The following is a 13,100-nucleotide window of genomic DNA, read 5'->3' as shown; positions in this document are numbered from 1 at the left end:
GCTCGGCATAGTTCCATCATGCCGCTCAAAGTGTTGCCACAAATAATGCTTAGTTTGCAAAACCCAGTTATCTGGCTGGTGGGACATGGGAGCCTAAGCTTCAACTGTTAATGCAATCAGAGACTACTCAGACCTCGACTCAGACTTAGACGTGGGCGATCCAATATGAAGGGTTATCCAAAACGCTCTGGAGAATTCCCAAAGCGCATTCTCATAATGCTAGGAAGCCTAAGACACAGAGAACAGACGTCTATCTTTGCTTACTGCCTTGTGTAAAACTTTGTAACGGTCATATCAGAGTATGTGGTTATGCCCCCGTTGCGTGGCGCCAGCGTCCCATCGCTTATATAATTGTGTTGACATTTCTGTTTCCAGTACTCGCCGTTTTTGGCCGTTTGGCACTCGTGTCGCTTTGTGGGCTAGTGTATTTTAACGATGAACACTGCCATCGTGGGGTCAAATCGGCTTTATATGTGGGGCAGTCTCCGTTGGTGGCGTTGAGGTACACTTAAATCCTTACACACGATTTCGACGTGTTTTTGTTCGAGCTTAAACGTCTGTTCTCTGTGCCTAAGATGCCATTAACAGGAGGAAAATGACAAGATAATATAACATTATATGGATTATGTAATGTAAACCAATACAACATAACAAAAGAGAACCATTCCAAAACCATTTAATTAAATGTATAACCAGTAGTGAAACTACAATTGAAAACAATATATTTACGGTACATTTTATTGTTTGAAACCATATGTGTACCATACAATGTACGGTTTATTAAAACCCACGTATCAGTATTTATAACAATTCATTTACAATATAATGTATGGTTTTGCAAAAAAATATATATGGAGAAAAATATTTTTTTATATTGTTACGATACTTAACCACCCGTATAGTATATTGTAAAAATCTTATTTACAATATACTGTATTGGGTTCTACATTACATTTTATTGTTTTTGTATTTTTATTTTTACAGTGGTGTCTATTGTAAAAATATGGTTTTAAATAGTACTGTTACAATACAACGTTCGGTTTTTCTACTGTATTTTTTATTCGGGCAGTGGAATCTCAACTCAGAATGTTCGAAATTCTTTAGGAATTTGGAAACTAAATTTGGATTTTTTCATCCCCCAAGAGTAAACAAAGCAACCACTAGCGCAATCTACAGGCCAACACTAGAAGCTCACCCCCGTTTACTAGTTCAAATTTAGATTACAAATGGTTCAACTTAAGATAACATTCTCCAAGTAAGAATCACTTAAATTTGATAATTTTATGACAAATAATGCGGAATATTATTCGGCTGGTCCATTCTACAATAAATAAGCTTTCATTTGACGTGTTCACATATTGCGTGTGATACAATGCATGAGCTGTACGAGTGCACCGAAAATGTGCTTTCTCTTGGGGGAAATGGGTGAAATCACAGTGATTTTTCAATTGCCTGTTTTCTATGACAAAAACGCTTTTTTCAATGCTTTTAAAATCCATGTTATCAGGTTCTATTACGAAAAGCTGTTTAACATCTTTTTCGGGACAATATTTGCCTGAAAAGTACGTCGTTTTAATGAATTTTGAAATGGTTCAAATTAAGATTACAATTTGACTAGTTCAAAGTTTGATTTCTTACCCTAACTCTTAGAACAAATTTCATTAAAAAAACATCAGTGAATCAAAATTCAACCATCACGCAACAACAATGACAATGTCGCAATTTGTATTTGTTGCGACAATCCACCCAATGCACAATGGTCCACGAACCAGATTCACGAGGAAAGATGCATGCAGCGCCTTCAAATGATTTTTTTAGACAAATATGGTCCTCTACAAAATTGTTGTTAATAATAAAGCCCTCTTTCCAATGTACATGAAGATTAGGGTGGTCCGTATTTTCACAGAAATTAGAAATCAAACTTTTTTAATTGCAAGAAGAATATGCATTCTTCGGAAAAGTTGGAGATTTATCAATTTTGAGCAAGTTTGCTGAAGACAGTTTTTTTGTAGCTTTAAGATTGACCGATCTAGAGATATTTTTCTGAATTGCTTAGGGTGATTCAAGAAAAACAGGTTTTCTGGCTTTAACTTTATCAGTTTCAATTTCTCATCAAAGTCGCTCAAGAAACACTTGTAGAGCACTTGAAACCGCGTCGTTTCGTGCGCTGAGACGGTCGTTATCTCTTTTGGTTTAAAAGTTATGAGTGTTTTTCTATATAAATCATAGTTTATTCAAAAGGCGATATCACGGGTTAGGGCAAAGATAAAAAATAACTTTTTCCAGCATTCAAAAGAAGAAATATTGTTGTAAACATATCAAAAAATTAGAGGTGTTATTTTTGTAACTCAAGTAAAAAATACTTGAAAAGTACCTATTTTTTCTAGAAAATCGTCAATATCTTTTGAACGGAATTACGTAGCAACATTCTCAGCGCACGAAAATGTGCGTTTTTGGAAGCTCTGAAAGTGGTTCTTTGACGACTTTGATGAGAAAATTGAAACAAAAAAGTAAGAGCGATAAAACGATTTGTTCTAGCGTCATCCTATAAAAACTATGGGAAAATGTTGAAAATATGGACAAAACAGTTTTTTCGCTTTATCTTTTTCATTTCAATTTTCTCATCAAAGTCTTCAAAGAACCACTTTCGTGCGCTAATAACGTTGCTACGTTATTCCGTTCAAAAGGTTTTGATGATTTTCTAGAAAAAATAGGCACTTTTCAAGTATTTTTACTTGAGTTACAAAAATAACACCTCTCTAATTCTTTGATTTGTTTTATAACAATATTTCTTGTTTTGAATGCTGGAAAAAGATATTTTTTATCTTTGCCCCAACCCGTAATATCGCCTTTTGAATAAACTATGATTTTTAAAGAAAAACACTCATAACTTTAGAACCAAAAGAGATAACGATCGTCTCAGCACACGAAACGACGCGTTTGCTCTACAAGTGTTTCGTGGGCGACTTTGATGAGAAATTGAAACTGATAAAGTTAAAGCCAGAAAACCTGTTTTTCTTGAATCACCCTAAGCTAATTCAGAAATATATCTCTAGATCGGTCAATTTTGAAGCTACAAAAAAACTGTCTTCAGCAATCTTGCTCAAAATTGATTGATCTACAACTTTTCCAAAGAATGCATATACAGGGGATACTCAAAATAACTGGGATAGGTAAAATTTTTAATTTTCAAAAAATGTTCAACTCGCTGTAACTTTTCGAAAAGGGCATCAAATATTCTCAAATTTTTACTGTAAGTTCATCAACTAGTTGTGTATCAGTAGTCAAAATTTGGAAAAGGTCGAGCCATTCTACACGAAGTTATAATGGTTCTAGAAAAAGGTATAATTATCCGATAGCCAACTTTGAGCTGTTATATCTCCGGATTCAATGAACCGAATGCAATGAAATTTTGATCATTTATGACTTACATAATGAGCTATCAAAAACTTTTGACTAAACTTAAAATTCTTTACACGAAAGAAAATTATTACGATTGGATTATGTTTCTAATATACCATTAATTTATCCAAAACTGCATCATCGTTTCAAAATTTGAGATAGTAATTATAGTTCATTTAAATTCCCTCTTATTGACTTCAATATGAATATGTTTTGAAAGGAAGTAACAAAATAACCGGCATTTAATTGAAAAAGTAATGGGATGCATATGAAAAATAGATAAATTTACTAAAAAAACATAGAATAAATGAAACCGTCATAACTTTTTTTCTTATTAATTATTTCAAATTAAGTAAACTGTTTTTCAAAGTTCATTATCTGAGTCATAAATGATCAAAATTTCATTGCATTCGGTTCATTGAATCCGGAGATATAACAGCTCAAAGTTGGCTATGGAATAATTATACCTTTTTCTAGAACCTCTATAACTTTGTGTAGAATTGCCCGATCTTTTCCAAATTTTGACCACTGATACACAACTGGTTGATGAACTTACAGTCAAAATTTGAGAATATTTGATGCCCTTTTCGAAAAGTTACAGCGGGTTGAACATTTTTTGAAAAGTGAAAATTTAACCTGTCCCAGTTATTTTGAGTATCCCCTGTAGCTATTCTTGCAAATAAAAAAGTTTGGTTTCTAATTTCTTAGAAAATATGGACCACCCTAATTTTCATGTACATTGGAAAGAGGGCCTTATTATTAGCAATAACTTTGTAGAAGACCATATTTATCTGAAAAGTCATTTAAAGGCGCTGCATGCATCTTTCCTCGTAAATCCGGTTCGTGGACCACTGTGCAATGCGACACAAGTTTGTCCTAACTTGAAAATAATAGGATAAACATCATAAGCGTAAATAGGTCATAGCTCTAGGGGGGGCCAAGGCCATTTCGATATAGATTTTTTATACTGAAAAGATACTTTTCGCCTGAATTGCGAGATTTTTGTTCCGAAATGGATTATTCTGGACCTATTTACGCCAATGATAAACATCGTACACCACGAGTTTAGAGATTGTTAAGCATTGCATTGCGATTTTCGAACGATAACTTCGAGTCGGTAAACACTGCAATTATGCTGAAGATCTATCATCAAACAGTTTCAACTTAGGGTTAGTAATAATTGATTATTCACGAGTTGAAAAGTACGCAACAAATTCAGCTTCCGTTTTGTCTGCAGCAAAAAAATTCGAGATCATGTCATTATCTGTTACCAGTAGGGGTGAAGAGTAATCGTCGTGCCTTCTTTGTTGCTTGTTTTGTGCCTCTTTTGTCTGACAATTCTCTTCACTGCAACCGCCCAATGCTAACCGTACTGTAGGTGGCGGTAGTGAGCAAACATCAAACAGGAGCAAAAACGATACCAGCTCCGCGACTTGTCAATTGGCTTCTTTAACGGTGTTGAGATAATTCGATATTCTGAATCTGCATGTCAATCTAAGCCGAAATCCAAATTTTCATGAATTTTGGAGCCCGGGAACCTATTTTAAAATCAATTTGAAGTTTGTATGGGAGCGATTTGTAGAATCACCCCTCGTCGCAGTTTGTACTGGGCGGATCTGTCAAACAGTTGCCCACCTGTCAAAAGGTGATTTCAAAAAATCTCTTTTAAATTGATTTTAGGTATCAAAACAAAGTTCAAAAAATCTGAAAAAAAATCATAGTGACTCAGAAAAAGGAGCTCTTTGGTATAAAATCAAAAAATCAATACATTTTTCAAAATTTAAAAACCCAATTGATCAATTCATGGATGAACTACCGATTAACTGAATCAACCGTTAAAAAGTTATTGGATGGGAGGCGAGTGGAGTGTGACGTCTGTTTCTCTGTGCTAAAACAATTAGATGTCGCCACTTTCTTGACAGTACAGTGATATCGGCCGACGATGAGTTCGATCTGGCTTTTCAGGAAGACTACTGGAGTACAGTTAAGGCAACAATGAACGACACAACTAAGAGTACCATCGGGCACATGAAACGGACTCAACGGAATGATTTGTGCGATAAGGAGTAGAGACCTTTTGAAAAAAAAATGTACAGTGCGCGAGTGGTCATGCTACAGCCACAGAGAAACAGACGCCACACTCATCCCACTCCCCATAGATCCCTTTTTTAAAGGTTGGTTCAAATTTTCGGTAGTAGGTCGATTGACCATTTGCGGCACTGGCATCTTTTTGGCTCCTGTTTAACGTTTACTCACTACCGCCACCTATTGATGGCCCGGCCGAACACAGTATGTTTAGCATTAGGTGGTTGGTTACGCTTTGGTGACTATGTTTTCAAATGAAATTTGTTCTAAGTGTTACGTCTGTTTTTCTGTGCTACAGCATAGAACCACAGAACCCAGCAGAACAGGGAACGATGCAAATAGAAGAAGGAATGGTGGATCCACCGTTTTGGAAGAAAAACGTCGTTATAAGAAGTGAAATGCGAAAAAATGAAACTGCTATGCCATTATCACAAAATGTGGAAATAGAATCATCGCAATCAAACCCCGAGCCTGCCCTACACATGATGAAGACGGAAGCCTCCTGACGGACAGTTCTGAAGCGATCGAAAGGTGGAAGTAGCACTTTGTTGAACGCCTAAATCCCTTCCATGTTATATCGCCTGATGTAAACGAATTCGTAGAAACTTATTGAGCTGATTTTGTAGATGGTCGGTGGACCTCTGATTAGAACTGTACAGAAAATCTTCTAGTTCCCAACGCATCATTATCATCAATTTCTAGGTGTATACAGTATCGACTGCACACACATCGTTGCATACAAAGCAGGAGTTTAGGCTCGCTAAACTATCGAGCTCATTAGAAAAATGCCGCTCGAAATGCGATCATTTTGTGTGAACTGCGGCTGACATATAATGGTACGAATATTTGGAATGATGGAAAAGCGTGAACCTGCTTGAAACACTATGCAAAAAAGTCATGCTGGTGGTAAGTTCGTATATAAAACGAAGTAATATGATAGACGAAGCGGATCATGACAGGATTCACCTTTACTCCTTTTACTTCTTCCTGGCGTAACGTCCCCACTAGGACAAAGCTTGCTTCCTAGCTTAGTGTTCTATGAGCACTTCCACAGTTATTACCCGAGAGCATCCTCTGCCAATAATCATTTTACATGTGTAAATATATGATGTGGCAGGTACGAACTTCCTCCTCAAGGAAGTCAAGGAAATTTCCAGTACGAAAAAAAAAAAACCTGGATCGACTGTATTTAACCTGTCATGCACCACGATTCAGCTATACCGCTAATAATATCTGTAATTATATTTTACTCTCATATTCATTGCGACTAACTGGAACTGATTTTCCAATTCGTAATATTATGCGGCTCATTTAGTGAATGTATGTACATCACAGTCTTAATTATACATTTTAGCGCAACAACGTCATTTTGAGTTTCTGAGTCTTGGCGACCCTTATTCACAGCTCGTCAAGTTTCGATTAGTAATAGCTTTGCTGGTCTATTTCCGTCGCATGTACATTCTATATTAAATAGTTGTGCAGTGCATCTCTTTTCCCATTCCAACAAATTCATATTTGTGTTCATGGGATTATTAATTTACCCTCACCAATCTGACGGACAGCGTATGCTCGATCTCCTGTCACAGGAAATTTCATTTTGGTTTAATGGCCTCTTGAACCACATCTCGTAGAAGTGAATTTAATCAAGCAGACCTATGTACGCACCCGCACAATTGCCGGAAAACCATTGCTTGAGCGGTCTACACAATTGATTGGAAACCTCTCTAGAACAACTCTTTCCTCGAAACAGTCAAAGCATCCACTTTTCAGGTCGGCACTATTTCAAACACTCCCGACTATTAATTGATTCGTAACGCAATCAGATCGCTTCCTCAACGGCATATCAGCGTCATTTGACATCATTTGTACCATATTTATAGACGCTGGATAATTTATGGCATATTCTCTCGAATCACACATCATACGAACGAGTACTTGCGGCAACGCGATTCAATCCGTACAGAGCGAGCAATGTGACATGCGTCCCCATTGGACGCGTTTATCATAAACCATGATGAATACCGTTTGACCGAATGTGTGGACCTCAAGTAGGAATCGTCCACAAATGACCTTCTTCGTGATTTTTTTTTTTTGACAAGTGTGGTCGGAAAGGCAAAAGTTCATGCAATTTTCTGAAAAATGCATATCAAATGTGCACCTCTCGACGTCATCTATGGAAGATACCTCAACGACAAGTTTCGGAACTATGTATCCAACTAAACACGAAGTACTGTCACCTATCCCGCCGTTGAATTGGGGTGAAGTTTCACATGTATCATTCCAAACGGGTTCGCGTCAAGCATTCTCCACTGTCGTATGCTGGTAATCGGGGCGGTATCAGTATATAAACACAAAAATAATGACGATAATGCACATTGTACAGGACCTCATGCTAATTTTGATGAAGCAACATCTAAATTGAACCCTATCAACATCAACCGGATAGGATCAATTCAGTGTATACCAGGGGATTATGATATTTCAACTGTTGAGAATCAGCTTCTAAGCTCGGGGAACTGCGGCGGCAGATATTGAAACACAACTCAACCATCCAAATGCAACAAAGAGGAATGAAGTTTTATCAGGTTTCAAGTTATTTCAATATCCAGCCTGGCTGCGCTTCTCAGCAAAAGGTGTTGGAAATGAGTGTACCTCCAGAAGCTTGGACACGAGGAATCAACGTAGATGACAACCTCAACCATCTGTGGGAGTCAATCCATGAAGCAGTGTGCCCAAGAGAGCAGGCCATGTTCCAGTGGGAACATAGAACCACAAAGAGAAGAAGAAAAGAAAACGATAGCAGCCCAGAAAATAATTTACCGCAAAACAGAAAAAGTAATATGAGGAGAATGTCATTGCTGAGATGTAGAACAGTTTGGAATAAAATAATATGCGTTAGCTTTACGAAATTGTTAATGACGTCCGTACAACCACAGCTCCCGGCATGTGCAATGACCGTGAGGGCAGAGCGTTGATGATTAATCATAAATTTAATCATGATTAATGATAATGATTAATCAAAATCATTAATCATAATCACAAAAAAATCTCATTTAATCATTAATCTTAATCACACTGTTTTTGCCATCTAATCATTAATCAGTAATCATAATCATAAGAAAAAATATTAATCAATCGTTAATCATTCATCACCAAAAATAATTCATCATATGAAATATATGATCCAATTTAAATTGGTTCAAATGCTGTTCTAAATAATATAATTTATGATTCTTTTTTCAAAAATCTTCCGGACAGAGTTACCTTTTACTTTTGAAACTTCAAAAACATGTTTAACAATAAATATATTTTAATCATTTCCAGTTTTTTGTGATTGATTAATCATGATTAATCAAGATTTTTAATCAATGAGCCATTTTTAATCATTAATCATAATCAATAATCACAGATAAAACCAATTTTAATCATTAATCATAATCTTTAATCACCCTTAAAATCAATATAATCATTAATCATAATCAATAATCACCAAAATTGGAATTTTAATCATCAATGATTAATCATGATTAAAATTTTTGTTAATCATGAACGCTCTGCGTGAGGGTAACCTATTGACAAATAAAACTACCACCTTAAACGTCTTGAATGTTGAACGAAGTCGATCGTAAGGCATTTGGCAATAATAAAGAAAGCGGTATCTGGCAACGTCACATGATTCACGGGGATATAGCATGGAGCCGAATCCATCTGTTCAGCAGATTCCTTTCAATTTCAAGATGTGCTCCCAATTTCATCCTACTCAAAACAAAGGATGGAAGCGTTGTTTGTTTTGTATCTTATTTTTGTATTTTTTGTTAGAAGTCAATAAAGCAGGATGAAATCTAATGGCGCTGTGACCCTATATAAATATTGATAGGTGGATCGAGATAACCCATGGAGCCACATGCTAAAATTTTTCGACTTGCGTGCTGATGTAATACTATTGGAGAGCTGACATACTATTGTCCGAATGATCCTATGAGCCCAAAATTTCGAAATATACTACTATTTAATCCTCTACTGATTTTCGACAAACTCGAGACGAACGGAATTAGATAAATATGATGTAACAGTTTATAGAATATGATTTTAATCTCATTAGGTAGACCCAAATGCCAACTACTTGTTTCAATTGTGGAACTGTTGATAAACAATAAAAAACTATCGATTTACAACTATTTTTTTTCGTTGATTTTTTTTTTTTTTTTTTTGAAAGGTTCCTAGCGGCATGCCGACGAACGTAGAAACCTCTCCCATCACTGTGCGCACAATCGTTTCGCGTTTGCGCGGACAACGACAGTTCACTAGGCCTTTGGATAGGATAGAGAACGTAATCCTTCAGAAGCAGTTCACCAGCCGTGCACGGAACATGTCGTCCAGTAAGACACTGTTGTGTACTGACTCAGAAGGTTACGGTAGTAGGTGTGAAAGTTTCGGTTTATTGTCATATGGTCGATTTTGTATTTGTTTTTTTTTTTGTCATGTCAACGTTTAAAGAATGTTATTGTTCAAATTTATGTTGTGCCATATAATTCAGTAATCTTTGGTGAGCCTATAATCTGTTAGATAGTCGATGTGTTCGTTATGTCCATTCTTGTTGATCCTCATTTAAGTACTGTTTTTTTTTATCTTTGAAAGTTGTATTTCGTCCACATCCCTAGAACTATCTGCATCGGTCCAAATAGGTCCAAATTAAAGAAAACCTTCCTACCATACACTCAGTGAAAAAATGTAAAAATATCTAATTTGTCATAAATAGTCTTCGCTAGTCAAAGTCGAAGTAGTCAGTTATAGTCGATTTCGTCGTGATCACACGTTAGCTTCGAATCTATAAGCAAGCATTATTAAATGCTGCACTTCCCACTATTAGTTTTTTAGTTATTTTGAATTGATATTGCAAAAAAAAAAATATTAAGCATTAGGCATTTGGAAAATATTAGGGTTTACTCACAAAACTATCAGATATAAAAATAATTAAAGAGAAAATTAAATCACGAAAGCATATCAAATGTTGAGACCTATTAGTATTAGCAAATTGAATACACGAGATACTACAAATTATTCCATATTTGAATTGAATTTTCTAGTGTATTTGTTAAAATTAACCGAATAGTGGGAAGCCTAAGCCTAAGGCAACAGCTCAAAGTCTGCTGACTCCAAAAAGATTCCGAGGCTCGTCACAAAACACAAATATTTTCATTATGATTCGCAACTACTCTCAAAACCCTCCTAGACTCTATCGACCGGAACTGTTTTCTGGGTATAGAAACTACTAGGCCCCAGCATGTCATGCCTCGAGCATGTGTGCTTGTCAACAACACAATCGTTGCTACACTCATCTCTGAACTTACTACTAGAGATGTATGTGCTACCACAATCGATGAATCTGTTGGAAACCTCAACAGGAAATACGTTTATTGTTCGGTTTATTTGCCGCATAATGAATCATCCCCTACGGATGCTTTCAAGCAAGCCATTGGATTACTTAACATAGGCAACCGCCCAACCTTCATGGTATGTGGTAGAGAGGAAGTGTTAGACATAACGCTTTGCTCTAGCAGAATTAGTCACGAGCTGACCAATTGGCATGTGTCAGATGAAAAATCTTTATCTGACCATCGCTACATCTTGTTTGAACATGTGAATGTTACTTCGCAAACTTTGCGTTTCAGGAATCCCCGGTCAACCAACTGGGATCTCTTTACCGATTTGGTTGCAGCCAAATTTCATGGATACTCACCATCAATTGACATTCCAAGTGATTTAGATGATGCCGTTAATACTACAACGGCCTTCATCATGGAAGCTTTTGAAGAAGCTTGCCCTCTGCGGTCTGTGAAGACCACAAGAGGAACCCCTTGGTGGAACTCTGATCTGGCGAAGCTCACACACTCAATCCTGAATTGCCTGTTCAGCACTTTTTTGACGAAAATAGAACAGCAGAACTATCTCGGTAGCTTCGGTAATCCATTTTACTGAGGCTCAGTACACCAACTGTCAAAACCGGGTGCAAAAGGTAAACAATGCAGTATAGCTGTATACAGCTGTTCTATTTTCGTCAAAAATTTACCGAACACGGTATTCTAAATTAAGTGTGCAGGAAACAATGTAGAATTGGAACAGACGACGTTCGGCTGGATCGGAGGCTTTCAGGTCGGCTCGCAAGGCCTACCAGAAAGCTCTTCGGTCTGCTGAACGATCCAGCTGGAAAAACCTTTGTACAAATATTTCCAGTCTGAGTGAAGCCAGTCGATTGAACAAAATCCTTGCAAAATCTAAGGATTTTCAAGTGAACAAACTTCGTTTGCCAAATGGTGATTTCACTTCCTCTGATGAGGAAGTTTTGGAATGTTTATTCAGTACACACTTCCCCGGATGTGTGGATATTACATCTTCGGATGAACCTGATGTCTTTTCTTGTAGTTATGATTCTTTAGCTTCGGCTAGGAGTATCATAACTTTAGAATCGATTGAATGGGCACTTAATAGCTTTGCTCCTTTCAAATCTCCTGGGGCAGATGGGATTTATCCTATTTTGCTTCAGAAGGGATTTGATCATTTCAAACATGTTTTGAAACAACTACTTGTTTGCAGTTTTGCTACAGGGTATATTCCCAAATCCTGGCGGGATATTACTGTAAAGTTTATTCCGAAAGTGGGTCGCGCGTCGTATAAAGAAGCGAAGAGCTTCAGACCTATCAGTTTGACCTCTTTTCTTCTGAAATGCTTAGAACGCATTGTCGATCATCACATCCGTGATGTTCATCTGGCCAATGTGCCTATTCATGTGAACCAACATGCCTACCAATCTGGAAAGTCCACTGTGACTCTTTTACACAAAGTTGTTTACGATATCGAGAAGGCATTCACTGAAAAGCCCTGCTTGGGTGTTTTCTTAGATATCGAGGGTACCTTTGACAACGTGCCTTTTCGATGCCATATTGGAAGCCGCACGGGGTCATGGTATATCACCAATGATTTCCAATTGGATTCACCAAATGCTCAAAAACCGACATCTCTTCTCGACATTGCGTCAAGCGGCGATTAGGAAATTGAGTGTTTGTGGATGCCCCCAAGGGGAAGTCTTATCACCACTTTTGTGGAATCTCGTAGCAGATACGCTATTGAGGCAACTCAATAATAGCGGTTTTCCTACTTATGGTTTTGCCGACGACTACCTAACACTGTTAGTCGGTATGTGCATCAGCACCCTTTTCGACCTGATGCAAAACGCTCTTCAGGTAGTTGAGGGTTGGTGTCGCCAATATGGCCTTTCGGTAAATCCGAGTAAAACATCTATTGTTCTTTTCACGGAAAAGCGAAACCGTAATGGTGTTCGACCTTTACGTCTCTTTGATTCTGAAATCAATGTGACTGAACAGGTAAACTACGTTGGAGTCATTCTTGATTCCAAGCTTTCCTGGACACCTCATGTTGAGTTCAGAATCAAGAAAGCTTGTATGGCCTTCGGGCAATGCCGGCGAACCTTTGGTACAACTTGGGGTCTTAAACCCAAGTATATCAAATGGATTTACACAACTGTTGTTCGTCCAATATTGGCTTATGGATGTCTTGTGTGGTGGCAAAAGGGCGAAGTGAGAACGGTCCAATCA

Source organism: Aedes albopictus, chromosome 2 (genome assembly GCF_035046485.1).
Source record: "Aedes albopictus strain Foshan chromosome 2, AalbF5, whole genome shotgun sequence".
NCBI classification, from domain to species: Eukaryota; Metazoa; Arthropoda; class Insecta; order Diptera; family Culicidae; genus Aedes; species Aedes albopictus.
This window is presented reverse-complemented; position numbering follows the sequence as displayed.